Here is a 16038-nt window from a genome sequence, read left to right on the forward strand (position 1 = left end):
TAAAATTTTATAAATATTTAAGCAGGCCTAAGTCTCTGGATATATTTTGTGAGTCAGTGTGCTTTTCTTTAAAGATTTTATTTATTTATTTGACAGAGAGAGACACAGTGAAAGAGGGAACACAAGCAGGGGGAGTGAGAGAAAGAGCTCCTGAGATCATGACCTGAGCCAAAGGCAGAGCTTAAGGACTCAGCCACCCAGGCACCCCCCCTTTTTTAAGATTTTATTTATTCAGTGTGTTTTTCTTTAAACACCTTATTTAATGTTGAAATTATTATTATGGGTCCTCTAAAATGGTGCTTCATGAATCATCTACATTGAAGGACCAACTTTTTTAAATTTTCAGACTTTGAAGAATGATACATTCATAAAATGTGGCAAAAATTTCATGGTCATGTAAAATTGCTATAACATTTTCCAAGTAATTCTTCTCCTTACCTGTACTCATGCCATTGCAGACTAGTGCCACAAAGCTATATAGAGCAGTGTTATGTCTCAAGAACTTGTGTGTACATATTAGCTGAAGATCACATAACACTGCAGATTCTATTTTAGTAGGCGGTGAGGCCAGAGATTCTGCATTGTAGCAAGTTCTTAGGTGGTGCTGTTCTCCATTCATATTTGGAGTAGCAATTCCTGCAAAGCAGAGCCTACAGCAATGATTAAAGTGCCAACACTTTATTTGGGAGTTCTAAGCCTACAGGAGTTTGAGTGAGAAATAGTGGGTAATGAAGGAGAAAGGAAAATAAAGCAATGAGATATATTGTTCTTTACCACATTCACTGCAGGGAGTTAAAAGTCAACAAGTTGCCATGAAGTGTATTCACAAGGCACCAGCTTCTTCATGAAGATTGCAAGGAAGAAATAAATTTTTAAAGAGAAAAAGGAGAAAGGATTATCTTCAAAGCTGGTCAGTTTTTACCCCAGAGACAGCTGTCTCAACCATGCTTTTGCATATTATCTCTGACCTCTGAGTGGCCACTCAGAATTCCAGATCCTTAATCTCATGATGGGGTATTTCAACAAAGACCAAAATTGGAGGGGGCCATCTAAAACAGGTAAGGTATTGACTAAGAAAAAAAAAAAAAAAAAAAAAACAGAATGATGTCTAAGAAGGCCCACAAGGTTGTGCCCAATACACATTCCAACAAATAAATTATTTCCTTCCAAGCTTTATTTTCTTCCAGAATATGTGTTACCATCTGATGATATATATAATGTAAAACTTGTTTTCTCTTTATGTTCTCTTATTACAGTGTATGGTACTTAAGGTCAAAGACTGTCTATTTTTGTTCTCCAGCTCAAGAATAATGCTCAACACATAGTTCCTGAATAACTCTTTAGCAAATAAATGTCTCTATGAATTAAAAAAAAAGAAAGTATTATATAAAGAGATTAAGTCCAAAATTGAATAGTTAAAATGACCGTTCTTTAATCTTCATTATATAATTTTTCCCTATGGTGAGGCATTTCTATGCCAATTTTTCAAATCAGGGAGTTACACAGAAATTGGGCTGACGAAAGCTTTGGGATTCGCATTTCATTAGCTATTGCAGTTTAACTAAGCAAAGCCAAAAATTAGCTAGGTTTGTATTTAGTGCAATTTGTAACAAATTATTGAGCTTTTTGGAAGTAATGCCTCCCGGTCAAACAGAAAGTGTTAAATTTTGAAATAAATGAACACATATATTTTACTGAATTTTGACATTTTCTTGTGATTTAAAAAGCAATTTCAATCATTTTCAATATTGTCAGTAGAAATATTAGTATGATTAATGTCCTTGTATATGAATTTTCAAAAATGGGAATATTTTCATTGGTTTCAGATAGTTTAATATCATTCTATGCCCAAGTTTACAAACCTTTTCCCACAGGGTAGATAGAAGCCGATTTTAAGATATTTTATCTGGCACTTTAAAGCACCTTATTTTGACATTTTATAATGGCATTAGCATACTGGACATCGTAGCTTTATGCCACTATGAATCTCCTTTTCATTTTGTTTAATAATATACTTAACTAGTTATTTCATTTATATAATTTCTTCTTTTTAAGATTTTATTTATTTGAGAGAGAAAGTGTGTGTGAACACAGTTGGAGTGGGGAGGGACAGAGGGAGAGGGAGAAGCAGACTCCCAGCTGAGCTAGAAGCCAGACATGGGGCTCAATCCCAGGACCCCAAAATCATTACTTGAGCCAAAGGTAGCTACTTAATTGACTGAGCCACCCAGGCACCCCTCATTTATATAATTTCTGTTTCCCAATAGAGTGACAGAAAAATCAATTAAAATGTTTCTATGTTTTCAGTTTTTGTGCTTATATATTCCTTTTATCAATTTTAAAATGTGGTTATTTTTTTCAATATTCTAGAAAACAGGATAAAATTGTAGATCTTATTTCTATATTTTAAACTCCTCTTAGTGCCAGACAGATTTATTCAGCCACTCACTCACTCATTCATTCATCAATTGAGTGATTGCCATATAAATATTACAATATAAACTATTTCTGGACAGACTGAAAACATTTATCCCCTTACACCTAAACAAGAGATCATTTGGCATTCAGTAAGTACTATAATATAGAGAGATACAGTGCTTATTACTGCTAAATAACAGAAATGTTTCAAAAAGTGAAATATTTGTAGTGAAAATTCTTCTAGCTTGCTAAGGAACTTCTATAACACATAATTGGTTATGTCTTTTCTTGTTAAGAGGATTACTTAAACTTTATATTTAGTTTCCTTTAATACATCTTGTGGTATAAGTAACCTATTGATATAAAATAAGCTGATTCAATATTTGCTTTCACAGTCCTTCATTAATTTACAGGAAGGAAATTTCAGAGATTGCATATTTTAGTCCTAGATATTTGCATTTGGGTATTAATAGCTTCTTTTTATCTATTGAGATTTCTTATATTATTATTTTTTCCATTTACCTCATTTGAACATGGCTATAATAGTTGCTATAAAGTCTTTTTCTGCTAATATCAACATCTGGGTCATCTTAGGCTTTTACCCCATTGCCCAGCTTTTCTTGTGAGAATTACTGAGTATTCCTGTTTCTTAATATGCTGTGCACTTTTGCTTTGTACCTTGAATATTACAAAGTAGATACTGTCATATTCCTCAGAAGAGTGCTAACCATTTTGTTTAAAAGCAGACAACTTATGTGATTAGACACATACTGCATATTTTCTTTTGAGCGACAGATCCAACCTCAGTTCAGTTTTTTTTTTTTTTTTTTTTTTTTTTTTAACTCTCCTGCACCTACGTGGCTCAGACAAAGCCAGAAATTTGGGCAGAGTTTATATGGAAAAACCAGGCTCCATGTCTTTGGTTCTCATATATCCAGGGTCCCTGCTCACTTTCTAGCATCTATATAATAATGATTTTCTATCACAGTTTTAGCCTTCTCATTTCTACTAATTGCCTACTTTTTGTACAATTTCTAATGCTTCAAGGTGATTGCAGTTTTTCTTGTTGTTTTTTGATTTGGTCAGAGTTTGTAGTGGTTATCTATGGAAGGCTTGGTCTAGTAGGAGCTTAATCCATTACCTTGGAAGCAGAACCTATAGCTAGGACATTTTAGGGGAAAATTTAATAAATTTTAGAAAGTCTACAAACAAAACAAAGCAAACAACATAAAAAAGCTTCACTTTAGAGGGATACTGTATGTCTGTTCAGTTAAGGCAGAGTGTGAGTTTTACTGATACATTAAGGAAAAATGAAGAGAACATACAATAGTATGTCACAGAGGAGAGGGATATATAATATATGAATACAGAAAATACCTGAGGATCCTGATCACCATATTTCAAGTGAAAATTCAACATTTAAAAACATCAAATACATTCTAAAATTTATAGTTTTGAATGTTGGATATTTGTGTATTTTTTAAGTATACTTGACCTTTGTTTTGGAACACAATGTTAATTATTTGGGAGCAATTTAATTCTTTCAAGGCTTACTTTTAATCATGGCATAGACAGGGCAAGAGCTAAGTTTAGTCTGGGTTTCATTTTTTTGGCTGTTAATGAGGCCGTAGCTTTCTCAATACTCTATCTCATGCTCCACGTATTTGTTACAAGTTTTTTTCTTCCCTTGCTAGAGGGGAACACCGACTGTTTCCACCCCTGTGAGCTCTAGTGGTTATTGTATCCTCAGAGCACTCCTTGCCCTGCCTTGAGCATTGGTATTCACAGATACGTACTACTCAGTACTCACCAGAAATCTGCAAGGGAATGCTCTGTAGATCTGAGCTTGCTTCTCTGTGCAACTCTCCCCTCTCTTCTCACAGCTGACAGAGATCTTTTCTGTGAACTCTGAATGCCTAGCCACCTGAACATCTCACTTCCATCTCCTCAATTCGAGACTTCTGTGTATATTTGGATTACCCTCCCAGTTCTGTGGCCTGGAAACTCCATACACAGTAACATTGGAAACTATATGACAGCTCACCTTATTTGTTTTTATTCTTTCTCACTTGTAGTCTTGTGTTGCCTATTATACAATGTCTGAATCTATTTTTTCATATATGTGTCCATTTGTTGTTATGTTTAAGGCAGGAGATTAAATTCAGTCCTTATTACTTCACCATGGCCTGAAAAGGAAGGCTGAAATTATGATCAAATTTAAATTTGTAATGGACTATATGTTGAAAGTCACCTTGAGATAATGGCTTACTAATGTTTTCCATTTTATATTCCATTAATTAAAATGAAAATATTCTATGTATAGAGTAGCTGATTTCTGTAACAGAGGGGAGAAGGTGTTCAGCCTCAGATACCTAACAGATTTGGAAGAAATCTGTACTGCAATTTGTGTGGAAGGTAAATGTTCTTAGCTCAAATCTGTAGGAGAGAGTTTGTACATGCCCTGGAGCAGCTCTACTAGTTTGAGAATATTCTGAATCAAATTATTCTTTAATTTTGATAGAAAATGTGCCGACGCAGAAAGAGCCTGTTACATTTATTATGTTAGCTGAGTTGTTAGTGGGGACATTTTACCCTAGTCTATTTATTACAACAGCAGCCTGCTAACATAGCTTCCAAATTCAAATTGCCTCCTCTAATAATTTAGTTTCTGGGCAGCCACCAAATCTTCATATTCTTTCGGGCAGCCACCAGTGTTTTTTTCTTTTTTAAGGTTTTATTTATTTATCTGACAGAGAGAGACACGGTGAGAGAGGGAACACAAGCAGAGGGAGTGGGAGAGGCAGAACAGGGAGCCTGATGCGGGGCTTGATCCCAGAACCCCGGGATCATGACCTGAGCCGAAGGCAGACACTTAATGACTGAGCCACACAGGCACCCCTTTCTTTTCTTTCTTTCTTCTTTATTTCTGTATTATTTTTGGTACAGTAAATCATATTTTATTACCCTTCACTGAAAAGCATTCAGAACCTATCTCACTTCGATTAAAATCCAAATTATTGACAAGACTAATACCCTCCATTATGTGTCTGCTTATTTCAATTACTTTATGTTTTGTTTCTCTTATTATGCCTTATTTCAAATTAACTGAGTTATTTTTATTATTCTGTTGCATTTCCTTGTTTGATTATTAGCTACACCTGTATGTGTTATAAATTTGTAATTGCCCTAGATTTTATAGTATACGTCTTTCACTTATCGCTTTCTTTAAGTAATATTATACCTCTCCGGTATATATGTGTGAATGTGTGAATCTGACAGGCCTGGATTTCCACTTTTCTTCTTCCAGCTTATGTGCTATTACTAAAGGAAGTCCTTCAGGAAGAAGGAAAATAATTCCAGACAGTAATCCAATCTACACAAGAAAATAAAGAGCACTGGAAATGGTAAATATGTGGGTAAATTTAAAAATAGATTTTTATTATTTTAAGAATATTTTTAAGAGATAATTGGCTACTTTGTGAAAAAAATAATATTATCCTGCCTCTGTTATTCATGTCACTTAGCATGCTTGTTGGCCTACATTCAGTTGCTCATATATGCCAAGAATTTCCTACTTTAGGGTTGAGAAGACAGTTTTTCCTGCCTGAGATATGACATCCACATTCCACACACACACACACACACGCACGCACGCACTCTCACATTGCTCTGGCTCATCCTCTTTGTAGTATCTTAACCTAATTTTCATGGGGCAAAAGACCTTCACAACTCATCTCATTTAACCAATATCCCACTTTGTATCCTTTACCATCAGATTCTTCAGTTCCACTTTGCACAGTCTGTAATTATATATTTGGTTTGACATTTACTTTTTTTATTATTATGTTATGTTAATCACCATACATTACACCGTTAGTTTTTGATGTAGTGTTCCATGATTCATTGTTTGCATATAACACCCAGTGCTCCATGAAGAATGTGCCCTCTTTAATACCCATCACCAGGTTAACCCATCCTCCCACCCCTCTCCCCTCTAGAACCCTCAGTTTGTTTTCAGAGTCCATAGTCTCTCATGGTTTGTCTCTCCCTCCGATTTCCCCCCCTTCATTCTTCCCCTCCTGCTATCTTCTTCTTCTTTTTTTTAAACATACAATGTATTATTTGTTTCAGAGATACAGATCTATGATTCAAGTCAGGAAATGACAGATGTTGGCAGGGATGCAGAGAAAGGGGAACCCTCCTACACATCCCACTGGGAATGCAAGCTGGTGCAGCCACTCTGGAAAACAGTATGGAGGTTCTCCAAAAAGTTGAAAATAGAGCTACCATATGATCCAGCAATTGCACTACTGGGTATTTATCTCAAAGATACAATTGTAGGGATCCGAAGGGGTATGTGCACCCAGATGTTTATAGCAGCAATATCCATAATAGCCAAACTATGGAAAGAGCCAAGATGTCCATCGACAGACATTTACTTTTTTTTATATGTCTCTCTACTAGTTCTATAAGTTCCATGAGAATAGGAGATATGGTTATATGGTCATATTTCCAGAATCTAAACAATGTCTGTGATTTTATGAAGTACCCATTGAATAATTTTAGAATGTGTGAAGGGTGAACTTAGAAAATATTTCCTTATAAGTTGGTTTTCCTATTAATACAGTCTTACGAAAGTCCTGTAAAATAATGTCCCAACCTACTCTATTTCATGCAAGGAGCAATGTGAAGTTATTTAGATTCTACTTACTTTGCATTGTTGTGTTCTTTTGACAAAATAAGCATTACAATAAAATAAAACAGTATGTTTTATTTTTTTTTAAGATTTTATTTATTTATTTGAGACAGAGAGAATGAGAGACAGAGAGCATGAGAGGGAGGATGGTCAGAGGGAGAAGCAGACTCCCTGCCGAGCAGGGAGCCTGATGTGGGACTGGATCAGGGGACTCCAGGATCATGACCTGAGCCAAAGGCAGTTGCTTAACCAACTGAGCCACCCAGGTGCCCACAGTATGTTTTATTTTTATTTTTTTTAAGATTTTATTTATTTATTTGACAGAGAGAGACACAGCGAGAGAGGGAACACAAGCTGGGGGAATGGGAGAGGGAAAAGCAGGCTTCCCGCCGAGCAGGGAGCCTGATGCGGGGCTCGATCCCAGGACCCTGGGATCATGACCTGAGCCACCCAGGCGCCCCCAGTATGTTTTATTTTTAACATGCCTTCAGAACCTAGAAGAAAATTTACCATATCTTTTTTTTTTTTTTTTAAATCCCTTGAGCTTCTTTGAAGTGACCCTGTCAACATCTCTCAGTGTTTCAGCACTTAAAGTTGTTTCTTGGTCTGTTGCCAAAGGAAACACCACAGGGATTTACACTGGCAACTTCTTTAAAAAAAATATACAGAACATTTTAAAAAGTAAGTTGTACCTTGGAGCAATTCAAATCATTGTGTCACTTGTGATGAAAAGGTTATGTGCAGATATGTCATTATACTTTTCTTAGGGTTGATAATTGGTAAGGTTTGACATTCACCTGACTAGTTAACCTCCACAAGGGTATGCCAATGGACATCACAACCATAAAGTCACAAGCAATGTGGTTTTTCTATTCAGTGGTTGTAGATATTCATATATATACAGTATGAAACCTGGAGCATAGGAAGAGATGAATAGAATGTTTATCAAGATATTAAATGAAAAGACAATTTCTAAATCTATTTTTTCATCTAAATAAATTCTTTCTATAGTCATTATTTTTACGGGTATTTGTTAAGTGTAGGCTTCTTAATTACACTCACACATGTTATCATTTTAAATTTCATAAAACAATTAGCTTTAGGATTGTAACAAGAGATTATGCTATATCTTAATGGGATTGTTTCAGTTTAGCTATCAGGTACCTAAATTAACATATATTTAGAGATTCTCCCAATGATGTGTGACCCATATGAAAAAATTGGAAAATATTGAATATGTTTTTTCTCAACCAGAACTTGATGTTATATTCTTTTTACATGTAGAGATTGCATGCAAAATTTCTTCAAGCTAGAGTCTGCTATTTTCACTTGAGAACACTTTATTTCATCATCTAGATAATTCTGTGAAAAATGTGTCTATAAAAAAACAACAACAACCAAAATTATGTGCAAGTCGGTAATCTGGTAAAACACCTCTTTCTGGAAAAATATTTTAATTAATTAATTACCTAAATTATTAGTAATATTAAGATCTAGAATGATGACAAAATTTAGGATTAAATGCAAAGTTTCACGAAGGAGCAAAAGTCAGAGCTAACATTAATGTTCTAGTTTAGTAATATATTACTTATACATTTTGAAACTATTGGAAATGTGTCAGTTAGTTATAGACAAGAATATATAAAAATTTATACAATCATTAATTTAGGTTTAATTTCCTGTAATATCTGTAGAGAATGTGAGAGTATGCTGATTTGGCGTGGAAAACAAGCAGAGACCAGCATTATTCAGTAATGACTAAAAAGTTTGTTAAAGTGGCAAATAAAATCAAATTATGCTTATTGAATATCAGCTTACCCAGGGCTTACCTCTTATTGAACCAAATATTTTATGAAATTCTATCATAGATAACTGCAGGGCATTCTGGGATTCAGAGCAGATACATGTTTAATTTTTTTTTTTTTGGTCTACTTTTTACAGTGGTTATCAAAATTTTGATGAACATAAAAAGCCTTTAAAACTGTGGCTTTGATAAATTCTTTCCTCTCCTGGGAGAGAACATGAAGAAAAAGAGTTTTTTTTTTTTTTTTTTTTTTTTTTTATCATCTCTTTATATACAAGAACATTGGATTTTCAGGGAGTTGAAGAGGAAAAACACAACTCAAGCTAGCTTTATTTGTGCACTTTAAAACCTATAAGGTTTTTTAAGCAATATCCGGTCTCATGCAATGCATTCCTTTAGTTAATAATAAATTTCTAACACACAGCCTCTGGTTATCAAAGACCTTGAAGAAGCAGCAGAAACAAAGAAGAAAATTATCTCTTCCAAGTTACAAGAACTTACCTTCTCAAATAATTTTTTCATGTTGCTGAAGTAAATTTTGCTCTATTAAATTGGTTGTATGTCATCAAATTGCATAGAGTAGGCTTTATTTATTATACAGAAAATTTTGGATTCTCTAAGTTCTATGATTTTATTATTCAGTAGTGCAGATAGAAATATGAATATTGAACTTGTGCAATATACATCATTACCCACATTTAATAAGCGTTTTACTTGATATTTATAATTGAAATGCTTTAGCTAATGTATGTTTGTCGGAAAAAGGATTATGTTTTCTCTACTAGGGAAAATTAGTTCCATGATACTATTATTAACATGTATAATTTTGTTAATTAATAATTTCATAGATTTGTCCTTTATAAATACTTTGCCTTGGTGTCTGAATATTTGTTTCATTTTTCCCAATTAAAACTGTTTCAAGGGCGCCTGGGTGGCTCAGTCGGTTAAGCGTCTGCCTTCAGCTCAGGTCATGATCCTGGAGTCCCGGGATCGAGTCCCGCATCGGGCTCCCTGCTTGACAGGGAGTCTGCTTCTCCCTCTGACCCTCCTCCCTCTCATGCTCTCTGTCTCTCATTCTCTCTCTCTCTCAAATAAATAAATAAAATCTTAAAAAAAAAAAACTTTCAAAATTTGACTGAAAGTAAATATATGCCTAAAATGAAAGAAAAACAAAGCATTTAAATCTGCACATGTCTAGTGTCTGAATATTTGCACCAACATTCAATGTGATGCTCATAGAAAATACTCAGATTTTATATTCAACTTGATCACAAAATTTAGGTCTAATTTATTAACATGGTGCTAAAGAAAGGGTATATACTGCTTAGTGATAGAACCCAGTGTTCAAACTCCTTCTCAGACTTGAAACAATTATTGAATTTCTCTGAGTTCTTTCTGGTCTATTAAATCAGGTTGATCATGTCACTCACAATAGGAATTTATGAAGATTCAAGAAATATTTCAAGTGTCTCTAATTTCTCCTCTAATGTGATAACTAGCATTATTGTTGATTCTAATTCATTATCTTCATTATATCCAATTCCCTATGAGGTTTGAATGTGGAGAAAGTATGAAGAAAACTCAAGGTACAACTTCAAGGATAAAAGGGAGTAGTAAGAAATAAAATTTTGCAGATTGTTTTATTTTATGGGCTGAGTGATACTGATTAACATTTCATTTGCTAAGTCCAGCAAGTATTTAAAAATCATGGATAACCACAAAAAGAACATAAATAGAAAGCATAACCCAAAATATGAAAGGAAAATTGAGGGAATTAGGGATATAGTATTTTATCAAAAAAGCAGTACAGTAGTGCCCCTTATTCATTTTACTCTGTGGTTGCCATTACCTGCAGTCAACCACAGTCTAGAAGCAGATGATTCTCCTGATGTATGGTCAGAAGGCCATTAGTAGCCTAATATTACATCACAATGCCTACATCATTTAACCTACTTCATGTCATCATACAGGCATTTTATCATCTCACATTATCACAAGAACAAGAAAGGTACATATAGTACAATAAAATATATTAAGGGATTACATTCACATAACTTTTATTACAGTATATTATTATAATTGTTCTATTTTATTAGTAGTTATTATTAACCTCTTATTGTGTCTAATTTATAAGTTAAACTCTATACATACATAGGTATGTATATACAGGAAAAAACATAGTATATATAGGGTTTGGTACTGTCTGTGGTTTCAGGCATCCACTGGGAGTCTTGAAACATACCACACATGGATAAGAGGGGACTATTGTAGAGGAAAAAAGAATGTTCAGGTAAATTCATAATGTTTATATATGGAGCGATGGAAATCCAATATAATAGTGTGAGGAAATAAGTTTTCTAAGCTTGCATTGTTTTTCTAGAACACAGCTGGTGCATTTAGGAAATATGGTGTTTATATAAATTCTAGTAGACATAAGATAAAATATCAGGGTTTATGTCCAAGGGTAGAATGATGGTAAAGTTTAAATTATCTAATTCAAGATTAGATTACTGAGCAGTTCAAATGTTGCCAAATTATGGCAAATGTTGTAAGAACATTTATTTTGCACTGCAGCAATTAAAAGAGGTCACACTAGTCATAGGTCTCGAGAGATACAGAAACACTCGGTATGTGGATAAGTAGAAAAATATTTGCTATTAATGATTAATTTATATAATTATGATAACTGGCAAATCCAAATCCACTTTGTGGGCCAGAAGGCTCAAGACTAAGGACAACCAGTGGTACAGATGAAGTCCAAAGGAAACATGTGAGAGAATTTTTTTCTTTTTTTAAATTTTTCTTTCTTTCTTTCTTTCCTTTTTTTTTTTTTTTTTTTTACGTGGAGGAAGGCCGGTCTTTTTGTTCTATTCTAACCTTCAATTGATTGGATGTGGCCCAGCACACTATGGAGGGCAACATGCTTTACTCTATTCATTAAATGTTAATCCCATCCAAAAACCCTCTCAAAGAAATACCCAGAAAAATGTTTGACAGATATGTGAGTAACTTTTGGCCTAATCACAACACATAAAATTAACCATCACAAATGTCATCAATTTGGGTGGGAAAAAAGAAAAGGAATAAAAAAGAATCTTTGTGGATGTCCTAGTGGGATGTAATGTTAGAAAGGATTAATGACACTCCACCATAATGTTTATTCCAAAAATAATAGGGTGACATTGAAGAATTCTGAATGATGAAGGTAAGATGAAAGACATTAGTCTTATAAGATCCCTTGTTGGAATTACATTATATTGATTCATCTAAGTGGAAAAAGAAAGTCTTGAAACATAAAGAAATTAAATGTAAGGGATGGTTTGAACTTGAGACCATTTTTTAAAGCACTTTCCTACATATTATTTTCACACTAGTATTTTTGAGTTCCCATTATAAAATTCTTGATATATTAGTTCCTTGCACTCTACAATTTTCCATTTGAAATATCACCCTGTAGCTAATGTGTATGACATTCCTAGGCATTTTATATGCTTACCTTCTTCAATATTCTCAGCAATCCAATCATGGACTTTATAAACAGGGAAATAAATAACTAACTTATCCCCAAACACACAACTCTAGAGTCTATTTAACTCTAAGTTGGACAAATGTATTAAAAGATATGGGAAAAGACAAAAAAAAAAAGTATCCTGACATTCTTCTATTTCATATTTGACCTGGAAGAATGAAGATCAAAGAATAAATGACTCAAAAGAAAGTGGTTTGAAAGTTTCCCTAGGAATATCTATTTAATGTGAGATGAATAGTTCCTAAAGGCAAAGAAACCAATGATCATCATTTAATATAAGTAACAGGGCAATATTTTAATGCTAACCTAGCAAGAGTTTAATGTTCAACTTGAAATAGTTCTCAATATGCTTTAGATTTATACTCAGTGTCTTGGTAATGGAAAAATAATACATGCAAAAAATGAAGAATATTTTCTTGAGAATTGAAAAGCAAAGTTGCTATAATTAGACCCAGAATTGAGGAAGAACTAAGGCTAGTCAAACAAGATAGGTGCACAGTCTACACAAACATGAGCAGAATTATACTTAGTATCTAGTTAATAGTAACATAAATAATAAATAGGTAAACAAAAATGGAATGAAACTAGCATAGTATCAATGCATCAAAAGATCTGCATTGAAAAATTCAAAGTTGGGAAGACTTCTGGCTTCCAGTTCCACATGTAAGGATTCAAAAACCCTTCCTTCATTTGTATCCTTCACTTTTGTCTTGAGAAACTATGGGATATTTTACAATATATTTCAGTTTCTTTGCCAAAAATCTACCAATCATCACCTGATCAAAATCTATATCTCTTAGAACCTAGTTCAAATGAAACCTCCTCCTCAGGAAGCTTCTGTGCATTTCTCTTTGCTTTTTTCTGAAAAGTTTTTTTTTTTCCTTTTCAATTCTATCATCTCTAAATTTGTTGAAACTAATCTCACTGATCAGCAACAAAATAAGGGAGACTTATGGTTTCTAATCCCACTTTCAAGGAGCTTGGAAGTCACCATTTTGTCCTAAAGACAAATACAAAGCTGAACATACTGAAAAATCAACAACTATTCTTGGATATGTAAGAGAGGGCAGAACACAGGGCAAACCATTGTCACCAAGATTGAAAAGAAAGGTAAATACAGGGAGTCACGGCTTACTGAAGCAGAGATTCATAAGAGGAAACACAATAGGAACCAGTGCCTGGATAGGAAAATCTGAACTGTAAATGACAAACTGCTAGAAAATCAGTATGGACAACTCTGAGAGTTAAAACCTCTAGGGGGATCCTATCATAGGGAAGTACCCACAATATTTTGAGATTTACCTACAGGATCTCAGTCAGGTTCCCATGGTAAATATTGAAGATAAATCTCTTAATGCTTCCAGCAGGAGGAGAGGAAAGGAAACCATGCTGTAATACACTAGAGAACTCTGTTTTAACCAGTCTTGAACTCAGGGGAAACTAGTTGACCAGAGCCTAAGATGCTGGGGTAGTATCAGGGACTAACTGACCTGGGGGAAAGAAAATAACCAACTCCAACTTACTTTAGTTATCTTGTCCCATTTAGGCAGGGAGAAAACATTTAGAAATACTAGAAAAGTTTCTAGTCATAAGACTATAGAACACTTTCCATCCCCCTACACCTCACCACCATATTACTAAAAAACTATTTATAGCAGTTTTTTTTTACTGGGTACATTATGTCCAGCCATCAAAAAAAAAAAAAATTAGAAGGTATACCAAAAGGCAAAAAAACACTGAAGAGTCAGAGCAGAGATATGGCAGAGGTGTTGGAATTTTCAGACTAGGACTTTAAAATAACTATTGTTTTAAAAGCTCTACTGGATAAAGTAGACAGCATGCAAGAACAGATGTGTAGTGTAAGCAGAGAGATGGAAATTCTAAGAAAGAACCAAAAAGAAATGCTAGATATCAGAAATGCTACAACAGAAATGAAGAGTGCCTTTGATGGACTCATTAATAGAGAACAGCTGAGGAAAGAATCTCTAAGCTTGAGGACATGACAGTAGTAACTTCCAAAACTGAAAAGCAAAAGCAAAAGCAAAAACAAAACAAAACCAAACAACAACAACAACAACAACAGCAACAAAACAGAAGAGAATATCTAAGAATTGTGGAAAAATGTTATAAAAGGTATAACATATATGTGATGGGAATGCCAGGAGAAGAGAGAAAGGAACAGAAGAAATATTTTAAATAATAAGAACTGAGAATTTCTCCCAAACCTATGTTAGACACAAAATCATGGACACAGGAAGCTCAAAAAACACTAAGCAAGATAAACACGAAAAAAAAAAAAAATCCTAAAGGACTCCAGAGGGAAAATACCTTATATATAAAGAAACACTGATTAGAATCACATCTGACTTCTCTTCAGAAACCATGCAAGCAAGGAGAAACTGAAGTGAAGTATTTAAAGTGTAGAGAAAAAAAACAAAAAAACAAATAAATTAGAATTCTGTAACCTGAGAAACTATCTTTGAAAAGTGAGGCAAAAATAGACTTTCTCAGACCAACAAAAATCGAATTTGTTGCAGTAGATCTGCCTTACCAGAAGGGTTAAAAGTAGTTCTTTAGAGAGAGAAAAAATAATATAAGTCAGAAACTTGGATTTACATAAAGTAAGGAAGAGCATAAAAAGGAATAAGTGAAAATAATGTAAAAACTTTTAGGGGTGCCTGTGTGTTGCACTCAGTTAAGTGTCTGACTCTTGGTTTCAGCTCAGGTCATGTTCTCAGGGTCCTGGGATCGAGCCTCAAGTGCGACTCAGTGCTGAGTGCAGAGTCTGCTTTAGATTCTCGCTCCCTCTGCCCCTCCCACTCATGCTCTCTCTCTCTAAAATAAGTAAGTAAATCTTAAAAGAAAAAAAAAAAAACTTTTATTTTTCTTATTCTTAATTGAACTGAGAACATTTTGTCCAAAATAAAAATACCAACAATCTATTTGATGCTTATATTTAGAGAGAGGCTTATGTATGTCTACATATAAGTGAGATAAATGATAGCAATTATACAAGATATGGGAGGGAGGGATGAAGGATACTTACAACACCCATGAAGTGGTACAGTGTTATTTGAGATTTAACTTAGATTATCTAGCTGTATGTGTATACTGCTCAGAAAATAGAGAAAATGGAGTCATATAAGATGATTCATTAAAACTAAAGTAAGCAGGAAAAGAGTGGAAGACAAAAAGAAAAGGAACAAAGAACAAGGCCATCAAATGGAAAACAGTAACAATATGGCAGATATTAACACAACTATATCAATAATTATTTTGAACGTTAGTTGTCTAAATGTACCAATAAAAGACAGAGAATGTTAAAGTAGATAAAAACAAAAAACAAACAAAAAAACCCCACAAGAGCCAATTATAAATTGTATACAGATCCTCACTGTAACTATAAGGACACATGGATTAAATGGATAGAGAAAATACACCTTGCTGACATTAATCAAAAGAAAACAGTAGTTATGTTAATTTCAGACAGAGCAGACTTCTAAGCAAAAGTTACCAAGGATAAAGAAGGACATTACATAATGATAAAGAGGTCAATTCTCCATAAGACATAACAAGCTTTAATGTGTGTGT

The sequence above is a fragment of the Mirounga angustirostris genome, unplaced genomic scaffold (assembly GCF_029215605.1).
Source record: "Mirounga angustirostris isolate CCGP_5_RB_7025 unplaced genomic scaffold, mMirAng1.0.hap1 SCAF_2, whole genome shotgun sequence".
Classification (NCBI taxonomy): domain Eukaryota; kingdom Metazoa; phylum Chordata; class Mammalia; order Carnivora; family Phocidae; genus Mirounga; species Mirounga angustirostris.